Source organism: Capricornis sumatraensis, chromosome 1 (genome assembly GCF_032405125.1).
Source record: "Capricornis sumatraensis isolate serow.1 chromosome 1, serow.2, whole genome shotgun sequence".
NCBI classification, from domain to species: Eukaryota; Metazoa; Chordata; class Mammalia; order Artiodactyla; family Bovidae; genus Capricornis; species Capricornis sumatraensis.
The window spans coordinates 185457269-185480762 of record NC_091069.1 but is presented as its reverse complement, the minus strand read 5'-3'; the positions used below and the strand labels follow the sequence as shown (position 1 = coordinate 185480762).

Here is a 23494-nt window from a genome sequence, read left to right as displayed (position 1 = left end):
TTTTAGGTTATAATAAAAATGATAATAGTTGTATAAATTTAGAGCTGTGAACCTGTCAAGAGTTTTCACACGCATTAACTCCCTGGTTCTATATAGCATCATGAGGAGGTAGAAGGTGGGATTGTTCTCATCCTTACTTTACAAATAAGGAAATTGAGGCTCAGAGAGTAGGTGGGATTTCTCAGGTCACCCAGCTGGTCAGTGTGGAAGCCAGGTGCTAGGATGCCAAGTCTGATACTTTGTCCTATGCCAATGATCCGGGTCAGCGGTTTCCCAAACTCAGCTTTTCCAGCCTGGATATCTTAGTTGACATCCTTGGAGGCCTGAGATGGCTGGGAGTTTCAAAGTTCCCAGAGACAAGATGTTAATATTTTCAAAGATGAGGTGCAGGGAATTTGGGACAAGAACTATGTTCCTCCCTTTAGCCCTTTGTTGTCATCATACTGTTTGTGTAGGTTGAGATGTTCATGAGAGCAAGGAAGGAAAGAGATGGACTTCTGCCACTTGTTGAACATCTTTTTTTGCCCTGGATGCAGTGCTGCTTGTGGACATAGATATATTTTTTTTATCTGTGGACATAGATATATTTATAGATGTAGTGATCATAACATAGGATTTATTGTTGTACTCTGCTAAGCCACTTATGTGTGAATTCTCATAAAAACCTTATTAAGTGGGTAAAAATATTATTTCCTATTTTATAGATGAGAAAACTGAGGCTTAGCAAAATTTAAATACCTTGCTTCTGAGAACACAGATCCTAAATAGATTATCTTCGAGGTTTTCTAATTTGAGCTCTTTCTTCCCTGATATACCAGGTATTGCCTGTCTCACTGGTAAAAATGTAGAGCTGCTTATCAAGGAGGTACATCTCTGACCTCCCCCTTTTCCTGTCCTCCCTGCTTTTAGTAGTTGGGCCAGATATCTGTCCCTCCCATCGAGGGGGACCCTACTTAAGTATCTTGGCCTGTATTATGGTTAACCTTTCTCTTCCATGCTTGTAAGCTCCTTGAACTTGTCTGCATCTCAGAGTCCCTGTTGTAGCATCCCTGAAGATGCAGGCACATGCTCATGGTAGGAATCACACATCTATGCAACAAATTAACCGAGTGCTTTCCTCCAACATTAATCACACAGAAGCAGATGATAAAATGCAAATCCAGAAAACAATTATTGAGCTGTGTGTGCATCACCCTTGGGAATGGATTTCTGGGGACGATCTGGCCCCTCCATAAATGATGTGCATGACTTGGATCTTTGCAGGAATGGAATAGAATCCTGATGACTTTGGGGAAGGCCTCAAGGTAGCCAGGCCCCCACCTGTCCTCTCAGAGCCTCTTGCATGCCCTCTGGCCCTCTGGAATGGAAATGGGCTTCTCTGCAGCCTGGGCTGCCAGCATACCGGGCTGAGCCTCTGTGAACTGGGCCAGAGGTTTAATGGGCTGGAGATTTCCTTTGGAATCTGAAACTTGAAATATCCTGTACTCTTGATTAATTCATGCTTGGGAGCTTCCTTAGTGCTGTCTGGTAAATAGCTCCGTACCATACATTTATTTCCCCATGGTCTTGTTGAGAAGAGACTGCAGCCTGTGTTTCTAACAACTTCTCCAAGGAAAACATCGCAGGTCACGTTTTTGGAACTGAGGCTCTGAATGGGGGTCGGGGTCTTCCTAGTGCCCATCTCTATCACCTTCTTTTGGCCCGGCATTTGCTTGAAGCCGAGAGGGGTGAGTTTGTCTTGAGCTGTCCTGTAGATGTTTGTGATGTGGCAGTTGAAAATCTGACAGTTGCTGCTGAGTTTCAACTGCATAAGTGAGTAGTGTATAGAGAGAACCCTGAAAGGACATCGAATCATTTCCCTTCAATTCCCAGAGCCTTGCTGTGTCTTTGTCTTGAGAATGACCTCATTGCTTTTTTGTGTTTATAGTGGAATGCACAGTCATTGACAAGTAATCACAATAATCCTCTATACTTTGGTAACGCATACGCATTTTCCAGAGGGTTTTGCTCATATTATCTCATTTGATCCTGATTACTGCTTTGAGTGGTAGACAGAGGGGCTATTTTCATCCCTAATTTTCAGCCTCTAAACTGAGGTTTAGAAAAGTTAAGCAGTTGGCCAGAAGTCGTACATTTTGTATATAGAAGAATTTGGAACTGTAATGATAAATAGTCTGATTCAAATTGACATCCTTTTCACTACTTGCTGTTGGTGTGACCTTTGGAATATACTTGCATCTTACTTAGCCTCACTTTTTTCGTATCAATACAATGGGTATAATCCTCCAGGGATTGTTGTCAGTAATGATGAAATGAGACTGTTTGGAAAAGCACTTACTAAACAGTAAAGCATGTGATAATGTGAGGCATCATTATCACAAGTACCTTGAATTCAAAGAGTGCCACGTCAGAACAATGGCAGAAAAGAGCATTTTTTCCCCTATTTTGTAAGGACACTGAGGTTTAAAATGGTGTTGGCGGTTGTCAGGGATCACGAGCTCCCAGCCCTGTGATCAGCACATTGGCCCTGGTGCCCTGCCTGCAGGCCGCTTTGTTATCCTGAGAGCGCTGGTGTTGGCAAGGTCCTCTTTTCTTACAGAGCTTGCTCTCAGTGTTCCTTGGAACAGTCCTGTATCCTGGAGACAGTTTTAGGTCGGCCAGACTGGAGAGCAGGAGCGGGGAGCTGGGGACAGGATCTGCATTCCTGAGCTTTGTCCACAAAGGGTAGAAATGTGGTGTGGCTGATGGCGTTGAGGTGGATGAGGAACTGACCTTAAAGTCTGTGTTCTCTCTTTTCTCATGCAGAATGGGCTGCTTCGCATTAACACTTATTGGAAAAACCCAGAAAAGATGGCTCTCAAGTTGGCAACAATACCTTAGGAGTTAGTGGTGTGATATGGTCAGGAGGCAGCCCAGGGGATTGAAGAGATCTTGGATAGCTTTGTTTCCAAGTCCATATTCAATTACAAAAATTCCAAGCCTATGAGACAGACATAGACACAGGTTGTTTGTATGGTTCTAAGAGGCAGAATAAGGAGCCAGAGTTTGAAGACCCGGGAATCATGTTTATTTCCATATAAAGAAGAACTTTCTGCTGGAAAGATGGAATTTACAGCTGCAGAAGATACTGATCTCCACCTCACTGGTGACCTCAGGGATGCCTTGGGAGGGGTCGATAAATAGGAGAGACACTGGGCTCAGTGGCCTTTATGGTCTTTTCTTCACCTGACATCTCAGAGCCAGTGGTTCTCAGGGGTCAAGAGGAAGAAAGACACATCTACACTGAAGAATGAAGGGTTGCTTTGTGAATATGGAAACCCATCTGCAAATGCTACTAGAAGAATGGAGGGCAGCTACAGACCTTTCATTCGGGTTTTCATTCCTATCCTGGTGGCTGCCTCCTTGCTCCCTGGTTTTCAGAATTTCTCAGGCCATTCTTGGGCAGCTATTAATATTTTCCATGGGATGTCTCTTTCCTCTGCTGAAATGTTCCTGTTGGGATATTGGCAGGAACTCCGAGCTCCTGAAAAGATGACAGTCTTTCTGCAGAACCACCAAGTCTAATGGTTGGTTTAGTCTCAGTTACAAGTAAGGGACATCTCCTGACCCTCTTCAGGCCTACTTCTGGGCCCTCCTGGGAGTATTGCAGTGGCAAGAATTCTATGCTAAGTTCTGGTTCTGACATGTGGCAGGTTTTCCGATCCTGTTAACTTACTTCATTTACTTATCACTTATATTTGTGTTCATTCATTAAATATGCAATAAATAAGAAATATTTGCCATTTTTTCAGGTACTTGGACATGCTTACAAAAATAGAAAGCAAGTCATCAAAATAAACGTCAGGATTATTTCGATAGGCTAGTAGAAGCTCCTTTTAGATCTGACATAGTTGGACAATTTTGGGATGTCTATTCAGTTTGTAGGGGAGAGAATATACAGTGCAGGAGAATGAATTTGTGCAAAGTGGGAAGGAGTGACTGATCTGGGTGTGAGGCTTGGGTCCTCTCGTTCCCTGGCCAGTGCTGTTTATTGCTTGATGATTGCCTGGATATGAGTACAAGCAGCCCCATACTGAAGGCCCAAAAGTCAGTAAGTGGGTAATGATTCTGAGCAATGGCTCATCTGACTTACAGAAAGTCTTTACAGCCAACAGTAGGACAAGATCATGCTAAGGAGTAGAACCCCTGGGAAGTCAAGACATGGATTCCTTCTCTGAGCAGACCCCAGCTTCCCCATACTGCCATTTCCCCAGCATCTCATCTTTCTTTCTTTTCTCCTAATTCAGTCTGGAGTCATTTCAGATCAGATTCATCCCTAATTGACTTTACTGGCCCGACTTAGTCATCGGATAATTTTGAGGACCTTGGATTGGAATTACTCTTACAAACCAAGGGAATTACTCTTACAAATAAAACTGGGCATGTCACCCTTCTGTCCCTCTCCCCCAGTGTTCTCCTGGAAGTCTAGTTTTCCCCTGTGTCTTCTTGCCTGGTGTCTTTGTTCTATGAAGAACTCCAGCAAAACTAAGTTTCCAAGAGGACTCTCGGCCCAAGGGAGTTAGGAATTGGGGTGTAAGGGTTGTTAGGGGGCTCACCTGCCATCGAAAGAGCTGCAAGCTGTGTTTCTGATGCTCTCCTCAGATGCAAACCTACCCCCACCGCCAACAACTCCCCCTCATGCAAATTAATACATTGACTTCATAAATGTACTTGTATTCTAGGTGGCCCCATTCCTGAGATGAACTTAAAGCCTTTCAACTCAGCCACTTCCCTGTCCTGGCAGGAGAGCCTTTTTCCTGTAACAGGAGAGCCTATGGAACAGCTAAGACTACTTCTTTGGGGGTTAATCATTCACTCCCAGTAAGGAATTCTGTCTTTAGTGGGGCAAGTTCTTCAAGTGCCAAAGGCGAGAAGGGTGATTTTTCTGACATCCTCCAGGCTGCTTCTCCATATATGGAAATGTTTACCCACCACACTGATCTATTGGAAGGGAAGGAGGTGACTCAGGGTTTAAGAGAAGCAGGATTTGAATTCTTGTTTCCAGAAACAAAGTCGCCCCCTCCCCCCACCCCTCCCCCTCCATTCCTTTGCCCCTTGTTCTGGGAGCCAAGGAGAGAGTGTTTCAGTCCTTCCGCTGGGGCCTGGGGACCACCTCCTTGCAAGTGGGACTCAGGGTGTGTGAGAGGGAGTGAGTGCCAGTGGAGGGCCGGCTGCCTGCGGGGCCCAACGGAGCGTGAGTACATCAGTCCTGCCAGAGCCAGTGGCATCTCTGCCCTCGGACCCGGGGATCAGAGTCCGAGGGCGGGCTGGTTTGGGCGGTGATGGGACGCGGCTGGGAGCGTGGCTGCTTTCATTTGGGGTGTGGACGGGCGCTTCCCCAGGGGAATACTTCTCATAGTGGGGTCTAGAGATGCACTCTGAGGAGAAATTCTAGTCATATATTAAAAATTAGACAGCTGTACCTTCTACCTGAGGCCTAGGTTAAGCTGGGGAGAAGGATAATTGGGGAGTGCTGTCGTCCGACAGCTGAGACTAGAACAACAGGCCGGAGGGGTGTTTTTGAACCTTTGGGGAGGGCTAACTTTATCTTGAAGAAGCAGAGTTATGGTTGGACTTCAGAGTGCGCAAAAGGTTGCTGTAGAGCACTGCCGTGCCATCCAGTCTGCAGAAGATGCCTGGTGTGCAGGACACTGTGTAAATGTGATGGACTGTCAGAGCTGCAAGGCGTCTTAGGCACGATTTTAGTGATCTGCTTCATTTTACAGGCTGCTGGTGGGCAGGGGAGGCCCAGGGGCTCACCTACCTCACAAGTACATGGCTGTTTAGGGAGATTAGAATAGAGATCTTTCCACTCTCAGTTCTTCTTCCACTGCACTGAAGCTGCCCCTTAGGCAGAGGCGGAGAAGATGCTCATTTTGCAGATGAGGAAATTAGAACTCAAGATGCTAGAGGTGCCCACACTTACTGATTTCATTTGTGAGAAATTGACAACTGGAACCAAGTTCTCCCAGGTCAGATCTCTTTTAATCCTGTGACATAGACTTAGAGGCCTGTCTTAGTTGGTTTTAAAAAGTTCACTTTTTTTTTTCCTTCTTTGATTTCTACTTACCTTTCTCTGCTTTCAGTCATGTGAATATTGTTTGAATGTGAGCGCTTCCTTCTGATCTGCTTTGTTGCCTGCATCTCTCTCTTTCCTGAAAGAGGATGATACCTTGTCCAAGAGGAGGAACTGAATAGCGAATGCCTTTATTTCAGTTTCTTCTGTGGCACTGAAATTCTGCACAGGCCTTGAAAGAAACTGATCAGGGCTTTCCATTTTAGCCTCTACCAGTATTCTTAAAGCTGCAAGAATTTTGGAGTGTAATTCCCCACTGCAGGTGAGTGCTGACTCTCAATAGATTTTAGACATGCACGCACACACACACACAAGCTTCTTTAGCTTTCTTTGATGTGACAGCAGCATTTGACAGAGACCAAGAGGGCCCCACCCTGTTACCGTCCCCCAGATGCTACAGAGCCGTAAAGAGTAGCTCTTTGCAGTCAGATTAGTTTCTGATCAGCTTGGGGGCCCTCCTCTAATGCAGGAAAGATGTTCAAGATGTGTTTTGGAGAAGCACTTTGATGTCGGCGGCATTAGGTGGCAGATCATAATAGAGAGGAGAGAGTGCTCTGAGACCTGAGCCTGTGTGGTCAGTGAGAAAGGGAAGGGAAGCAGTTCTCTAAGCTTCTCTGAAGCACTGGGGAGGTGGGGCCTGGCCTGGGACTCCCAGGAACACGCAGGCACTCTATTTCCTCCTTCCTGCTTGTGCATGGGCCTGGTTTGTAGGCTCTGTTCACCAGGTGGGAGGAAGCTACCCTGAAGCCTGATGGCTTGGAATGTTTTCCTTTTGTGATGTTGTCGATGGGCCCTGAGGAGTTAGGGCTGATAGTACCAAAGGGAATACTATCCCTCCAAACAGGGAGAACTGAAGTGCACTGACTGCTCTCTGGGTGCCGAGCACCAGGCTGAGCACCTGACCTACACTGGTTCTCCACGATAGCTACCTGTGAGTAGGTACTATTTTTTGATATGTATTTATTTATTAAAAAAAAAATTCATCTCATTGAAGTATAGTTGTTTTACAATGGTGTGTTAATTTCTACTGTACAGCCAAGTGATTGAGTTGGTACTAATTTTTTAATTGCTTTTGATCTTGGTAGAATACACATAACCGTTTTTACTGTCTTGACCATTTTTAAGTGCACAGCTCAGTAGTGTTCAGTACAGTCATACGTTGGTCAATCAGTCTCCAGAATGCTTTTTATCTTGCTGACTGAAACTTTGTATCCATTAAACATTTACTTTTCATTCTCCCCTCCCCCACCTCTGACAATCATCCTTCTGTTCTTGGTCTCCGTGGATTTGACTTCCCTAGGTATCTTTGCAGAAGTGGAATTGTACAGTATTTGTCCTTTCGTGACTGGCTTATTTCACTCAGTGTAATACCTTCAGGATTCGTTCATATTGTAGCGTGTGTCATAATGGCCTTCCTTTTTATGGCTGAACAGTAATAAGTTGTATATATACAGCACATTTCATTTATCCATGTAGGTATTATTTCTTACCTCAGTTTTACAGTGGAAGAACCTGAGACTTTGAGGCTTTAATAAGTAAGTTGCCCAGCATCACTCAGGCAGTAGTGGAGCTGGGATTTGAACCCAGGTCATGTGGCTTCAGAGTGCATGTGACCAGGAGGAAACAGTTAGTAGAATTCAAATGACAAGAATATGAAAAACCAGGGTGATTCTCTCCCGGATGGCAATACCTTCTTACATAGCGTTGTGACATTTCAGTAACCAAGTATTCCCAGGGACCATATGTACACAGATATTTTCCTCTGGTTTATATTGGCCTCTGGGTAACTCAGAGCCACGTGCAAAGCCTACCTCTAGCAAATGGTATGAAACGTATGGCCCTTATCTTTTGTAACCCATGTCCTTTTCCTTCATTTTATTTTTCCATCTCCCTTCCCTGTTTTATTACTTTAAAAAAAAATCCTGAGCTATGTACGTCTTTTGTCAAGTAGTTCAGATTCTTTCTGGAACAAGACAGAATATATAAATGAGTGACATGTTGTCAGATATTTTTGTTATTTTTATGGAAAGACACGAAAGGTGGGATCTTCTCTCCTGACTCTGCTGCTGATTCAGTGTCTAACTTGGGCAAAGATACATGCACCTTTCTGAATCTCAGTTTTCCTTCCTGGAAGATGGGGCTGCAGTTGATGACAGCAAAGGTTTCTTCTGCTCAAGGCACTCCGCATGGTTTATCTCCTTTTGTTCTTCCAGTACTCCCACAAGGCAGGTGCAGTTGTGCCCTTTTGACTTGAGAAGAATAAGGGCTAGAGAAGTGGGAAAGTTCGCCTAAACTCCTGTATCTCCCAAGTGCAAGCATCAGTGACCCAGGATGTTAGCCTCAGAGTCGACCTCTGCCTCTACGCAGCCTTTAAGGCTTCTGTGGCGTGCACTCATCTACAGTCATCAAATTGTATTAAATCTTTATAGGGTTCCCACTTATGTGCCTCATACTGTTCTGGGCATGGATCCAGTACTGGGTTTGAATGAAGAAAAAGACACAAAACAAAGATCCCTTGGAACTTACATTCTAGAGAGATATGAGGAGGAGGCAGATGATAGATGAACAGGTAAACAGCAGAGAATGATAAGTAACGCTGAGGAGGGTTCACGGAGGATGCCCTGCCTGTGAGGGAGTGGAGGAGGGGACGATGTTTAAGATGAGCTCTGAATGCTGGGGAGCCAGCCATGGGCAAGTCAGCGGGTAGAGCATTATAGGCAGAGGGCAGGGCCAATACCAGGTCCGTGGAGTGGGAATGAGTTTGTATTTGAGGAACAGAGGAGCCCAGTGTGCCAGAAGGGTGAGCTGCAGTGGGGGAAGCAAGGCATGAGGGCGAGGCAGGGGCTGGGATGTGTCAGTGAGCTCGAAAAGGGGCTTGGACCTGAGTCTAGTGCTGGAAGGCATCGGACTTACATTTACCAGCATCACTCTAGCTGCCGTGGGGGAAGTGCATTGCCAGGAGTAGAAGCAAGCAACACCCCAGGGTCGCAGCGATTAGGGTGGTCCGAGTGGGACCAGAGAGAAGCGAGCAGATTTGCTCAGGACATGCTTCCGAGGGACCGTCTCCAGGATGTCAAGACCAGTCTCCTCCAGAGAAATGTCAAGTTGGCAGGAATGTCAAAATGGCAGGAATCTGAGAGACCCCCACGGAGGCACAGTAGGGATTCACAGCCTGGCAGCTGGCTTGGACTAGGATGTTCTGAGTACTCTCTGCTTTGATGTCTAGCCTGGAGCTTCTGGCCAAGGACTGGAGGGCAGCGGCTTCCTGCCTCTGACTTCCTGGCTGAGGGCTGCGGGAGCTCCACAGCACAGCGAGCTCCACAGTGAGCCCGGCAGGACACGCTGCTTCCTTTGCTCTCTCTGGGTATCTGTAATAAAGCATTCTTTCCCATCACGAATAGGGAACATCCAGAGTGATGTTGACTTTATGGGCCATATTTAACATAGTGTTTTCCTTTGATGTGTGCTCTGTTCTTGCAGAGACTACTGCCTTCTATAAACTCTGTGGTGAGGCGTCTTCAGCTGCCCTGTCAGATGGATTTAGAAGGCTTGGTGGCCGCCCGGAAGACCTGGTGCTTCAAAGCCCTACTTTGCCTTGGGGACCCTCGTCCATGGGCACCTCCGGCCCTTTTCTTTTATTTACATTTGAATTCACACTTGCTGGCCCTTGCCTCTTCCCTGTAATTCCTTTTAATGGGCTGGGCTTTCCTGTAAATACTCCAGTTTTCAGTGGAGAAACTGACCTCAGAGAAGTTAGGTGATGTAGTCAGTAGAGGCTGAGTCACACACGGAATCCACTAGGCACAAATGACTTAGTACATGTCTCATGGTGATCTTATACTGCACTCTGCCTAAGCCTGGAGATGCTCAGAGATCATAGACAGAATCATCTGAAATTCATTCCTGAAGCGTCACAAACTCCTCTTCAAATAGTTTGCAGTCTATAGTTATCAGGGCTTAAAAAAAAATTTTTTTTTGGTAAACTTTTTTTTAACAACATCTCTTAAAAACTATGTTTTGTTTTTGCTCACTTCAGTTTCTTTGAAAATTTCTCTCATATTACCCATTCATTTAGTCACCAAACATTTATTGAGTTCTTACTGTATGCCAGGCATTGTGCTAGGTGCTGGGGATGGATTCAGAGATAATTTGGAGGCGTTTGGGAGTGGATAATTACAGCGCAGTGAGATAAGTGCTATAATAGAGGGATATATAAAGAGCTAGAAATAGCACTAGGAATAACATCTCTGAACAAACTGCTTTCTTTTTTCCTTTTGGATTATTCCCTTATGTATATTGCCCAAAGTGGGATTACTGGGTCATTTAAAAGATGAAAACAATTTGGCACAAAAAGATGTAATGACTTGCCTGGGGAATACAGCTCAATTTTCTATGGGGAGAAAATTGTTGATAAGTCCAGATTTAGACACTTCACCAGGAGAATTGGGCAGTTTTTGTACTCTTCCTATCAATGTGGTGGTTTTCAGGGGAGCACCTCTTCTCAACATGTCACCTCACATGTAGAAACACATGTCCTTATATTTAATCTCACAAATCCCTTGTTGATGCTCACTACCTGTGTATTAATTAAGTATGGTCATTTGCATTTTATGAATGAGAACTTGCCTTTGTTAAAAGGAAGTGGCTCGCTCAGGATTCCATAGTTATTAGTGGAGAATCGAAACATCAGGTGTAAGGTTTTTTGATTCTCTATCTTCTATCCTGTTTTCCGTGGTCTTTCTACCAACTGAGGCTGGGACTGGGGTTACTTTGTTCCAGTGAGGGCTTGAAATTCATTTAGTGATTGTAGAGGCTCTTCTCTAAAAGGTCAGAATCCATGAGATAGGTATAGAAGTCCTAACCTCCAGAGGGTCTGGTGTCCTTCTATACATTGACGTGAAAGGACCTGAAGGCCCATTATTCCTGCCCCTGGCTCAGGTCTTGAAAGGTTAATGCATGGCCTTAGCTTTGAAGCACAGAATCCCAAGGAAAGCTGAGACCACACAACAGTCCCGCTTTGAGGCATTTATTGTTTTCCTTGTATACTCAGCTGTATGTTTCCCGACTTTAAATTCACTTATTTTGTTATTCATAACATTTTCCTAGTATTTTTGGCATTTAAGTGCAAACTTCTACCCCAGGTACCCATAATCAGACAGCAGTACATGTTCAGTGTGAACAACCATGATTCTCCCAATCACTCATCTCGTCACCTTCTGCCGTAACTAAAGGCTTGAGGTGACCTCTCCCATCCTCCATCCCTAGGACTGCCTGCTCCTCCTATAAACTTCTGCACACATACCCCCTTCTGAGTGGATACTTCACCTTCTGAGTGAAGTAACCTCTGATCACTGCCCACTTCCTGCAATCCACACTCCCCCAGAATTGGTCTCTTTGTTCTTTGTTTTGCTGACTCACAACTCAGTGGGCTCTGAGGCAATAAAGTATAGCCATGTGATGCTTACAAGCATGCGATCTGGATTTGAATCTTGCTGTGATGCTTCCTAGCTGTGTGATCTGTTAGATCAGTTAAGCTGATAAGTTTCCTCATCTGTCAAGTCTGTACAAATAATCACAGCAACCCACACTGTTGTTTGGAGGATTTGTGTTGTTATCTGTGCTTCTCCTATGGCACCCACCATCATGCAGTCTTTCTAGACTGGGAGCTATTTAAGGGGAGGAAGGGAATTACACCTTGCCTGTGCCTTTGCCTTATGGGACCTGCCACAAAGTCCCCTTTAAGGGAAAGGATTCCATGCAACATCCCAATAGTGTCAGATCAGGCTCATATGTAGGCCCCAGTAATGTGGTTCCAGGACTGGCTGGGAGCCCTATGATGTGGTGCTTTTTGCACACACAGTACATGCTGGATAGACTTCTGGCTCCTGCTTCTTGAGTGACAGGAAAGAGGCTTGAGCTTGCGTTTAGCCTATGGTTCTTCTGATTCATCAAATTGGACAGCTTTGTCATTTCCCTGAAGGCAGAGTGGAAATCCTCTTTGGAGCATGAGACCTGGTTTTTTTTCTGGGTCTTCCATGGCTGAGCATTCTGGACTAGAGGGAAGGGTTGATGGAGGTGTGGGTTTGGGGCAACACTAAGGGCTACCCGCTCCTCTGATGTCTCTGAGCGGGACCGCAGAGAAGCGGTCCTGCCCCAGGAAGCTTTCCTTCAGACCCTCCTAGCTGTGCTATGTCTGGAAGCTGACCATGGAGGGGATTCGGTTCCAATAGCTCTACCATTTCACTTCCTCTTGTGTCATTTTTCAAAATGCAATAGCCATGAGCATCAGGAGCCTGATACCCAAGGTCTTCCATGTTCTGGCCACAACATTCCTTTCCAGCCTCATGTCCCACCACTTCCCTCCGTGTTTTCTGCCACTGGCCTCTCCGGATTAGTCACTTTCCCCGAGAACACCCTGAGCCTCTCTCCTCAAGGCCTTAGCACATCGTGTTCCCTGGGCTGACTTCCCCCCTCCTCATACGTGGAAATCGTCTTGTGTGTTCAGGCTCAGATTAGAAGTCATCATCAGCAGGGCTCTTCCTGACCTTGCAAAGCACACCCGCATGTACTGGTGCTTTGCACACTCTTCCTACCGTCTTGTCATGGGGGAGTGTGTCCTCTGTAACCCCTCTGAGAGCTCAAGGCAGGTCCAGCTCAGCACCCACCTCTGCAGGGCCCACACACAGAGCCTCCAGGGCAGGAGGTGCTAGTGGACTTCTGCTTTGTGCACCTCTGAGCGCAGGGCGTCTGACGTCGTGGCGGTTCACGGTTGTGCCGGGAATGGGGGTGGGGGTGTGTGTTCAGAAGCTCAGTCTAGGATTACCTGCGATTTGTTTCATCATGAGCTCAGACATTTTAATTCTGTTTTTGAGTCACTCTGGTATCAGCTGACTCTTAACCTTTCTCTGGCCTGCTTCCCGCATAGCTGGCAGTTGTCTTCTTAGGGCTCTGAACATTTTATTTCATGTAAGAACAGCAGCAAGATCATATGGCGACTCTGTTTTTGGTTTTCTGAGGAACCTCCATACTGTTCTCCATCGTGGCTTTCCAATTTACATTTGCACCAAAATGTAGGAGGGTTCCCTTTTCTCCATATGATCCAGAAATCATGTTTGGACAGAAGTATAATGTTGTGGGTGTGTGTTTGGACAAAGATAGAATTCTAAAAGTTGCATGATCCCTGTGTTCATAGAGGCACTGTTTGTGATAGCCATGGCACACTAGCTATCTAAATGTCAGTGAACGGACGAGTGAGTAAAGAAGATGATGTATATATGTACAATAGAATACTGCTCAGCCATGAAAAGGAGGGAAATAATGCCGTTTGCAGCAACATGGCTGGACCTAGAGATTATTATACTAAGTGACGTAAATCAGAAAGAGAAAGACAGATATCTTAGGATACCACTTGCATGTGGAATCTAAAATATGACACGGATGAACTTACCTACAAAACAGAAACAGACTCAGAGACGTAGACAACGGACTTGTGGCTGCCAAGAGGAAGGGGAGGTGGAGGCGGGATGGACTGGAAACTTGGAATTAGCAGATGCAAGCTATTGTACAGAGAATGGATAAGCAAGAAAGTTCTACTGCATAGCATAGGGAACTATATTTAACATCCTGTGATAAAACATACTGGAAAAGAATATGAAAAAGACTACACACACATATGTATGTAGGTATATATCTAAATCACTTCGCTGTACAGCAGAAATTAACACAACATTGTAAATCAACTCTGCTGCTGCTGCTAAGTTTCTTCAGTTGTGTCCGACTCTGTGCGACCCCATAGATGGCAGCTCACCAGGCTCCTCTGTCTCTGGGACTCTCCAGGCAAGAACACTGGAGTGGGTTGCCATTTCCTTCTCCAATGCATGAAAGTGAAAAGTGAAAGTGAAGTCGCTCAGTCGTGTCCAACTCTTAGCGACCCTATGGACTGCAGCCTACCAGGCTCCTCTGTCCAGAAGTCACTGAGTCACGTCCAACTCAGCGACTCCATGGACTGCAGCCTACCAGGCTCCTCTGTCCATGGGATTTTCCAGGCAAGAGTACTGGAGTGGGGTGCCATTCTACTTCAATTAAAAAATAATAATAACATCGAGGTGGCATTCAAGAAAGATCTCCTTGCTTTTAAGGTGAACACTTTTCAGTTTAAAAGTTCAGACTTTGTTTTTTATACCAAAGCTCCTTAAAATGTGAACATAGCGGATTATTTTTCCCAGGTGTATTTTTGCCTCTAGCAGCATAGCTGTCCATAGTATAGTTTTAACTGCAAAATAATAAAACTCAGGTCATGGAGCTTGACTTTTGAAGACCTGAGGGCAAATTCCAGCTTTACCATTTACTAGCCCCCAAATCTTGGACAGTTGCCTGACTTCTTGACCCTTAGTTTCCTCAGTGGACAATAGCAAATCTTTCTTATAGGGCTAATGGACAGTTTAAATGAGGTCTTGGGCATTAAACTGAGGTTTTTGCTACTGTCTGGCTCATCAACTGAATTTGAAGGCCATCTTCAAAACTGTTCCAAAGAGTTTGCTTTTGGTGGAAAACGTTTGGATATTTATGTTTTCAGGTATATGTTTTATTTTTGGATGACAAAATAAATGAATTTATAGTCAGGGGACACACAGCATCTAACAGACTTAGGAAGCATACATGGCTTATAAGACTCAGTTGTAGTTCTAGTAAATTAGAGTCACAGAATCATAGGCTTTGAGAAGTTGTAGATAGACTCTGGAAGATGAGGATGAACATTGGTTAAGGTGTACTGTGTGCAGACTCTGTGCTTTGCACGCTGGGTATGGAATCCCGAGAAATGGTTGCATACACCTTGATGGGTAGGTTTATTAGACCCATTTTGCAGACAGGAAAGCTTGAGCTCAGGGAGGTTGAATACTTTACACATGTCCAATATCAAAGCCTTGAAGTTTGCCCTGTCCTTGTGATGGGCTCTAAAATCCTTTCCATTTACAGATGTGACAAGATCTGCCTTTATCCTCTCATTCCACAAGTTCTGGGCCAGATAAAGCAGTGGGATTTTGCAGTCTGGTGTCCCATAACTTATTTAGTGAATCTGGAAGAGGGTCTTGACTTTTCCTGCCAGGAAGCTGCTCACTTGAAGCTCCTTTGATTCATCCATCAGGCTCTACTTCTCTTTCTCCCTTTTGGGAAGATACTTGCCATGGGCCAGCTCCACTGTTGAGGTCAGTAGTGTATTTGAAGATGACTTCATATTTTCTTTAAGAAAAAAATTACAAGTGGAAATTAAATTCGTTAACCATTTCCCATCATCTCCTTCAACATATGGTGGTAGGAAGTGACAGCACTGGGCTGGGAAGTAGGGAGTTCTCACCTGGAATCTGTCACTGACCAGTGAGAAAACTTGGGGCAAGCCTTCCTTTCCTTTGGGGCTTCAGTGTCTTCATCTGTAAACAGTGAGGACACCATCAGGTGATTCTTAAGATTTTGAAATTCTGCATGTCTTGTGGTGTCAAAACCATCAATTTCTGCTGAGCTGCGTAATCCTGCAGCTGTTTTCTCTGATACTTTTCAATCTTTAGGTTTAATCTATTCCACAATGTATAATTTTTTAAAGGGATGCTTTTATAGACACTTCTGAAATATAAAATCGGGGGGTAAATGGATGTTAAAAAATAGAAAACAACCAATTAAATAGTGTATAGTATGTAATTCTCCTTGGAAACTTAGGAAGAAATTGAGGAGCGCTTTAACAACTGGTAATTTAAATTGCATTTGAACTCTGCTAATGGTTTGTTTGCAGGAGAACTTCAATCATTTCACAGCGGTTCTTTTGCAAAACTGCTTGTTCTCTTTATGGAAAGGAAGAAAAAAATTATTGAAAGAGAAGTTGACGATGGAAAAGGGGGGGCCACATTCATGTGTGCCTGGAGAGAAGGTAGCCAGTGCCTGAGACATTGCCCCAGGGCCATGGTGGAGAGATTCACCTTTCAGCAAAGTTTGAAAATCTGGGGAAGTCAGCTGCCCTTTGCTGTTGTTGTTGAAACTGTTCTGATTGATGTCTCCCTCTGCAAGGAGAGGCTTAGGTTTCCTGGGGCTTGGAGTGGGGATCTTTTCGTTTTTATGAGATTGCACTGTCCCCAGGAACAGTGTTGGCCTCCTCGTGCTCCATCCCTCAGGGGCTTTGACGATTCGAGTGCCCACGAAGACCACTAGGAAATGCATTGCTTTGCTGGACTTACCTTGATGATACTCCATTTTCTCAACTTAGTTTTTTTTTTTTTTTTTTTGCTATTGGGCTGTATGCAAGAGCTTTAAACAGGTGTTCTGAGGTCTGGGAGTGTAAGTCCTGGTTATCCTTCAAAGCTGATTGTGTGCCCGAGGGCAGGTCTCTCTGGCCAGCGAATGTCAGTCATTTCTTTTGTTAAAGTGTCAGTCCAGGGGAGCAGGCCCCAAAGTGGAGCCTTGGGCTGCCTACCTTTCACTGTGCTTTTGGGTGGCCACCTCCCCGCTCTGGTCCCCAGTTTCTCCTCCTGTCAGTTGGAAGGGTTGAAGTGGGTCGTTTTTAAGGTCCCTCTCAACTTTGAGCTTGTATAGGTATTTGAAGATTGAATGAGATCATATTCACAAAGCGACTGTGTGATTGGCTCAATAATGTTTAAATGACAGCAGTGAAAATGAGAGTGGTCATTTTTCTGGTGTGTAGCTTTCCCCTGAATCTACATTTTATAACAATCTGCTACCCTAGAACATTTGTCTGTGGGAATATATATTGCAGGATTCTTGATAAAATAGGACTAGTTCTTAATGAAATAAAGTCATGAGGACTTACCAGGAAGCATCAAGATTGTCCAGCCCTCTACTGCCCATTGACTGTCATTTTTTAGGCAATGAAACTAAGGTTCACAGCAGTCACTGGGTCCCATAGTTAGAAATTTGTCTCCAAACTCATCTTTTCTCTTTTTATTTATTGTAGTTCAGATTTTGCTATTAATTTTTTCTTGCCTAAAATGTATCTAATTGATCTCTCTCTTTCATTTTTGATATTATGATGAAGCTATTCCCCCACTTCCCCCCAAAGCTGAGGTATGAACACTGGGGTACCAGCATTCTCTTTCTTCATTATTCTGAGACATATTAGTGAAACAGAAGTGCCAGGAGCTGACTGGTGGCTTAGGAGGTACAGAGATCAGCCACTAAATTTGTGGGTTTCAAGCCTGGTGTCATTTCCAGTATGGTTTACCCAGCAAGCTCATAAGCTTGGGGAAGTTCTACAGCTAGTAAGATCCTCAGTTCAGTTCAGTTCAGTCTCTCAGTCGTGTCCGACTCTTTGCGACCCCATTAATTGCAGAATGCCAGGGCTCCCTGTCCATCACCAACTCCCAAGCTCACTCAAACTCATGTCCATCGAGTCGGTGATGCCATCCAGCCATCTCATCCTCTGTCACCCCTTCTCCTCCTGCCCCCGCCCCTCCCAGCATCAGGGTCTTTTCCAATGAGTCAACTCTTCGCATGAGGTGGCCAAAGTACTGGAGTTTCAGCTTTAGCATCATTCCTTCCAGAGAACACCCAGGGCTGATCTCCTTCAGAATGGACTGGCTGGAGATCCTAGGGATTCGTAATTAACCTCCTTGTCCATTTCTACAGGTGAGATCATTGCGGAAACAGAGCGGAGGACCGAATCCAGTCACCTGATTCCAGTTCAGTGCTTTTGCCATTGTTCTACAGGGCATTCATCGGAGGGAAGATATTTTTCCTCAGCTGGTGAGTTCTGTGCAAAAAAGAGAACTTTTTCCTTTTATAATCAATATGCATATTTTAATGAAATTAAAAAATCAGTTTCCATTTAAATCATGGGCACTGGTAACTAGGGTGGAAGAACTAAGAAGAACAAAAATATTCTTCTTTCTTTTCTTGAGTGGATTTTATTGATGATGGACAATGAATGTCAAGATATAATAATGCTAATAAAATGGACGGCGAAGCTAAGGCAGAACTCAGCCTTTGGAAGGTGGCAGGAAGAGAAATTGGAAGGAAATTTGGAGTAATTATGATTTTGGGTTGCCAATAACTGCACTGCTTCCTTCTTTCCCCTTTGGTGTGGAGGGGAGCGTTCTTGAAACTGAACCACGAGAAAGAGTCAGTGAACAGTGTTATGGGTGTTTGTGAGGAAAGGAAGTAGTAGTTTTAAGTGGCTGTTGCTCACCCTGTGCAGGGGGCTTCTTCTGTGATCTTGCATTTTCACATGAACCCTTTGTGGTGGGAAAGGCTAAATTTCCTTAGACAAGGGTGTGTACCTGTCCTAAAGGGCCTGCAGCATCTCCACGGGGATCTGAGTTTTAATCCTCAGATTAAACGGGAATGGTGAGCAGGTAAGGTAAACTTTCCCCTGTGTTTTGGAATTCCTCTGTGTTTATAGCAGGTAGAACATATTCTAAAGAATCGATGATGTGGGATATCCTGAGCTGTAGAAGAATCTGAGGAAAACAGCTGAGGGATTGTGGGCAAGACTTCTATTTAGAATTCTAAATCTGTACTCTCATTCCCAGGGCCAGTCCCTAAACCTCTGGCTTTTTACTGAATAAATAGTATGTCTTGCCATGTTTATGGCTTAGTTTTTCAAAAGGGAGAGGATTCTACTGTGATCAGTAAAACCTAACTCCGTTTAAAAGTGAGGCTGAGTTTATAGTTACGTTTGGTCCCTCTTTCTTTTCTTAATCAGTGTATCTTAAAAGAACACCCGGCTGGCTTTCTTTGCGCCTATGGGTCTACATAAGATGAAAGGCTAGAAACCACTGCTTGGACTCTTCAACATTCATTTCAGTCTGTAACGTTTCAAACATGGTCTGGAATGTTTCTCCCCAAGCAGACACTCTGAGCATCAGATGTAAATCTTTGTTCTCTGCTCCAGCGCCTGAGTTTTTCCTGTGCTTCAAATTCAGTTGTGATGAATATGAAGCCTTGTACTTGGGTTCAAACAAAAGTTCTAGTGTGTCATGGCAGAATGGGAGAGAGTGCATTACCAGGAGCGAGTTGGAAGAAACTCAGGAGGGTCTGTTGTCCATAAGCCAATTATGAGCCAACAGTGGTTTTGTCGCCCACAACACTGATGCAGCCTCAGACGGTGGTACAGAGAGGGCAGTTGGGTGGCTGACTAGCGGAAGCCGGCAAGTCCCGAGGTCGGGTGACCCTCAGGCTCAGTGTGACAGGCCCGGGCTCTGCTTCTCTGACATGCTCCTTGCTCTGCCGTCTTGTGTGTGCGTCAGCTTCATCCACAGGCTGTTTCCCCTCACGGTTGGGAACTGGCTGCCCGCTGTCACCTGGAAACTCATGGCAGCTAAATGGTGGAGAAGAGGTGGTCCCTCGAGAGAATATCTGGGTGCTGTTAGGATGCAGAGAGAGGACCAGCGTTTGCAGGTGGCCACAGACCTTATTTTACCCTCCTGTCAGAACTCTCCTAGGCTGGTGGACTTTAGTCCTTGCCTCCTCCTCTGAAACGGACACTGGCCAGCTGGCCTCTTCACACCGTGGTGCTGAGAGGACCGGAAATGATGTCCCACTCTTACTGGAATGGATCCAGAAAAGGCAGGATGCACAGCACACATAACAGTGGCCTCTAAGAATATAAAACGTGGTCAGAAGAGGGACAGTATCTCCTGCGCATGCGTGTAGCCCAGAGGCTAGTGGGATCTCTGGCATCTGGTAGGTGCACGGTGCATTTTCACGGATAGAAAGACTAAATCTAAAGGTAGCGACTGTCCCTTTTCCTGACGGTGTTCAGGCACCGGCTAGTTCTCTGTTGGAAAGCTTCAGGAATTCTAGCACAGATGCGGCTGAACTGCGTGGCTTTATGAGAATGAAACAAATGACTGGACAGAAATAGGCTTTTGGGACTGGTATGGCTTAAGAAGTCTGTGAATACAGTGAGTGTGGTGGGGTGGGATAGCAGACAGCCTGTCAGTTATTAGATGTGCAAACCTAGAAAACAATATCCCTCCACCTTCATTTCCCTGATTGGAGAATTAGAAATAATAATAATCATTTCCTGCTCACCTCTCATGTTTGTTTAGAGCATGTTTGTTAATAGATGCCAATCTGTTTGGGAAACTGTAAAGTGTGAGCCTTACATGATGGGTCATTGCAGTTGCTTTCTTCTTTTGCTTGAATACAAGAAGTATAAAGCAAAATAAGATAGTGACTATAAAGAAAATTACTGATCTTAAATATAAAGAAACATAACACAATGTAATGTGCAGGCCCCTGTACCCTTCCTGGTCCATCATATATACGCACAATGTGTGCCCTTCCTTCCCGCTCTGCACCCCCAGCATCCCCAGAACTGGACGGGCAGTAATTTATCCCCAATCTTAGAAAGCAGCTAGATCTGGGACCTGGCTCATTGATGATGGTTGAAGTTGAGATGAAGTCGTACATCATGATTACTTTTTGTATTTGTTTTTGCTCTAGGCAGTGGGAGATGCAAGGAGGTAGATTTGAAGACTGAGGAAGTCTCAGTGCTTTGAGACATCCCCTAGAAGCTATAGTCTGCCCGTTTGGGACTTGCTTTGTTTGATTAGATAATCACACCTTCTGCTCTAGGCGTGACTTACCCAGTGGGAGTCAGGAAGGAAATTATTTCCCTCTGTTGATACTAGCATACAGTTGATGATGGTAGCTAAGGGCTCTCAGTTTTAATATTTCCTCTTTGGTCCTCAGGAGAATCAGGTATTAGTCTCTGCCGGAAGCAAAGGATTGGTCACTTCCGTCAGAGGTGAAGGTCTTGGCTCCCTCCAGTCGGTTGGTGAAGTAGTTTCCGGCATATGTGAACATCTGCGTAGCCAGCTTTCATGTTACTGCTTCAAAAGTTACAAAAGGATTTGTTGAGTCTGAGCAGGGACTTGTCCAGCCTCCTGAGGTTCTGTGATTCTGTAACTCAGGAATGTGTTGTCAGAGGTATTTGCTATCTGTGACAGTAGAAGGTGGAAGCTTTCTCTCTCTCTGTCTTGCTTCCTTCCTCCTAATTCCACATTCTTCTATTTCCTGACCTCAGCCCAGTGGATACACTTTTACTCTTTCTTGGGCAGAGCCCTAGTATGTCAGGGGTTCTCATGTTCTCTCTCAGTGGGCTACTGTGTTGTAGAAGGGGTCTGATGGCCAATGGATGGAGGGCCCCATGAGTCCTGGGTAGACTGCTGCCAAATATTTACTCCTGGTTCACAGAGCATGTGTTTGCTCTGTACCCTGATCTCCGTGCTTGTCTGGAAATCAGTGAAACTCAGAGTCTTTAGGACATCACAGTAAATTAGTTGTAGTCCTAACCTTGAGAAGCTCATAATCTAGTTGGAGAGAAAGACCTACATAAAAGTAAAATACACTTTAGAAAAATATTGTTTATAACACACGTTTATTGATCACCAGATATGTTTCCAGTCTCATGTTAGGTGCTTGGGAAATCAAGGTAAATAAGTTAAAGACTCAGCTTTCAAGGGGCTTAGATGAAAGGATCGGGGAATGGAAGGAACTGGGAACGTTGGGGAAGGTTTCCAGAAGGAGGAAGTCTGTCTTCAGAACTTCTCTGTGAACCATGGAGCTGTCATCTGGGTCACTAGGTCTGGATGGGGTCTGAGGGTGGTGTGGCTGATAGCAGATAATGGCTGGGTAGGTGAGGAGTCTGACACCTTCCACAGGTGCTTCAGTCTCTGGTTCATTTTTCACCAGTCGACTGCTGTCAAATGCATCATGTTGGTTTTGAGCTGCACTGATATTATTTCCATGGTCATCTTTGGGTGATCGGAGCATGCCAGGTATATGTTCCCAAGCTAGCAAGCATCTCTACATTCCAGGGGACAGCGGTGCCTTTCAAGAGTTCCTGATAGCAGATCTCTTCTGCTCTGTTGCCTAGCCACAAGAAAAATGGTGGCATTGGTAAGAGGTTTTAAAATAATCCACCTCTGGGCCTCTCAGATTGGGGTGCTATCTTCCTTATCAATTGCTACTTAACAAATTACCCCAAATTTAGCACTTTCAAACAAGAAACATTGATTATCTCACAGTTTCTGTGAGTCAGGAATCTGGGAACAGCTTAGATGGGTGCCTTCAGGTCTGCCCTGAGGTTGCAGTCTCATCTCAAGGCTCTGCCTGGGAGGACCCACCACCACACTCAGTCACATCATTGGCAGGATCCAGTTCCCTGTGGGTTATTGGCTTGGGAGCCTCAGTTCCTTCCTCTTCCCATAGGCAGTTCCCAACATGGCAACTGTCTTCCTTTAAGGCAGGTGAGCAGGACAGAATCCTTCCAATCTGCCACAGCCTTTTTGTTACCCAGTCCTGGAAGTGACACACCATATCCTCTGCCTCATTCTGCTTATTAGAAGCAAGTCACTACATTCAGTCCATGGTCAAGAGGAGGGACTGCAAAGGGGTCTGAAGAGAAGGAGGTGCAGCTACAGGGGGTCTCCTGGGGGGCTGCCTGTAACAGACACCCAAGCTTACTGCATGTGCTAAGATACATATACTCAGTGCACCTCTGTAGATCAATTTTATTTGAAGACTGTTTTGGAGGAGAACTCCATTTAAAATCTGAATATAAGCATTGATATATAATTGCACAGAGTGCAAAACTGGCATGAGCTGTCAGAGGAAGAACACAAGTTTTTAATTAATGCCCTGCTCCTATACCTCTGCATCTTTGCCTTCTTTAGCCGTTGGTGCTACTTTGGTGGAAATGTTTGCAAGTTCTTGATTGAGCTCTTTGTTGTGCAGATGAGATGCCAAGACCCAGAGACAGGACATCCCTTCCAAGGAGCCAGGGCTAGCCATGGGAGAGACATCTAAGGCACCTCTGACTCTGGCCCAGTATGTCCCCTCCACCTCTCCACACAGTCTCTGCTCCAAATCAGTCCATACAACGTTTAGGTGTGCTTTCTCTGCTTTTTGCACCCTCTGTCCTGTTCCAGAAAGAAATTGGGGAAAATAGGTCAAAATTTGGAGGCTTGTTGTCTGTTTAGGTAAATTTCAGGGTCTGCATCTCCTGCTGAGTCACTCCATGTCCTGAAAAGTTGCATAAATCAGTATTACTTGGGTCAGACAGTGTGTCTCTGCAGTTATGAATAACATTTGTATTAAGAACAGTGAACCGATACACAGCATTGCTGTGAGACTGACAGGATCAGACAGAAAACCTCAGCCAATACTTTCTGTCTGGCAGAAAACCCTTTTCCAGAGCATCTGTCTCCTCCCCTCACCAAAATAGTCTTTTTATAAAACCAAGCTCAGCAGTAAATTTCATAGAAGTTGACAGGTTCCCTTAGAGCCCACCTTAGCGTTCCTAAAAAATTAATAGAAATGTTGGTCAAGCTCATTAGTAGCCCTGCAGCCAAAATATGGAAGGCCATCTGT

General features: G+C 45.0%; 1 protein-coding gene across 1 annotated transcript in view; it reads left to right on the top strand.

The window, feature by feature from the left end:
- LPP (LIM domain containing preferred translocation partner in lipoma) overlaps positions 1 to 23494 on the top strand; it is a 729950-nt gene that overhangs the window by 49736 nt on the left and 656720 nt on the right. The window contains exon 2 of the mRNA XM_068970945.1: positions 17744 to 17860. The gene's annotated coding sequence lies outside the window, so the exon portion shown is untranslated. The remainder of the gene's footprint in view (positions 1 to 17743; positions 17861 to 23494) is intronic.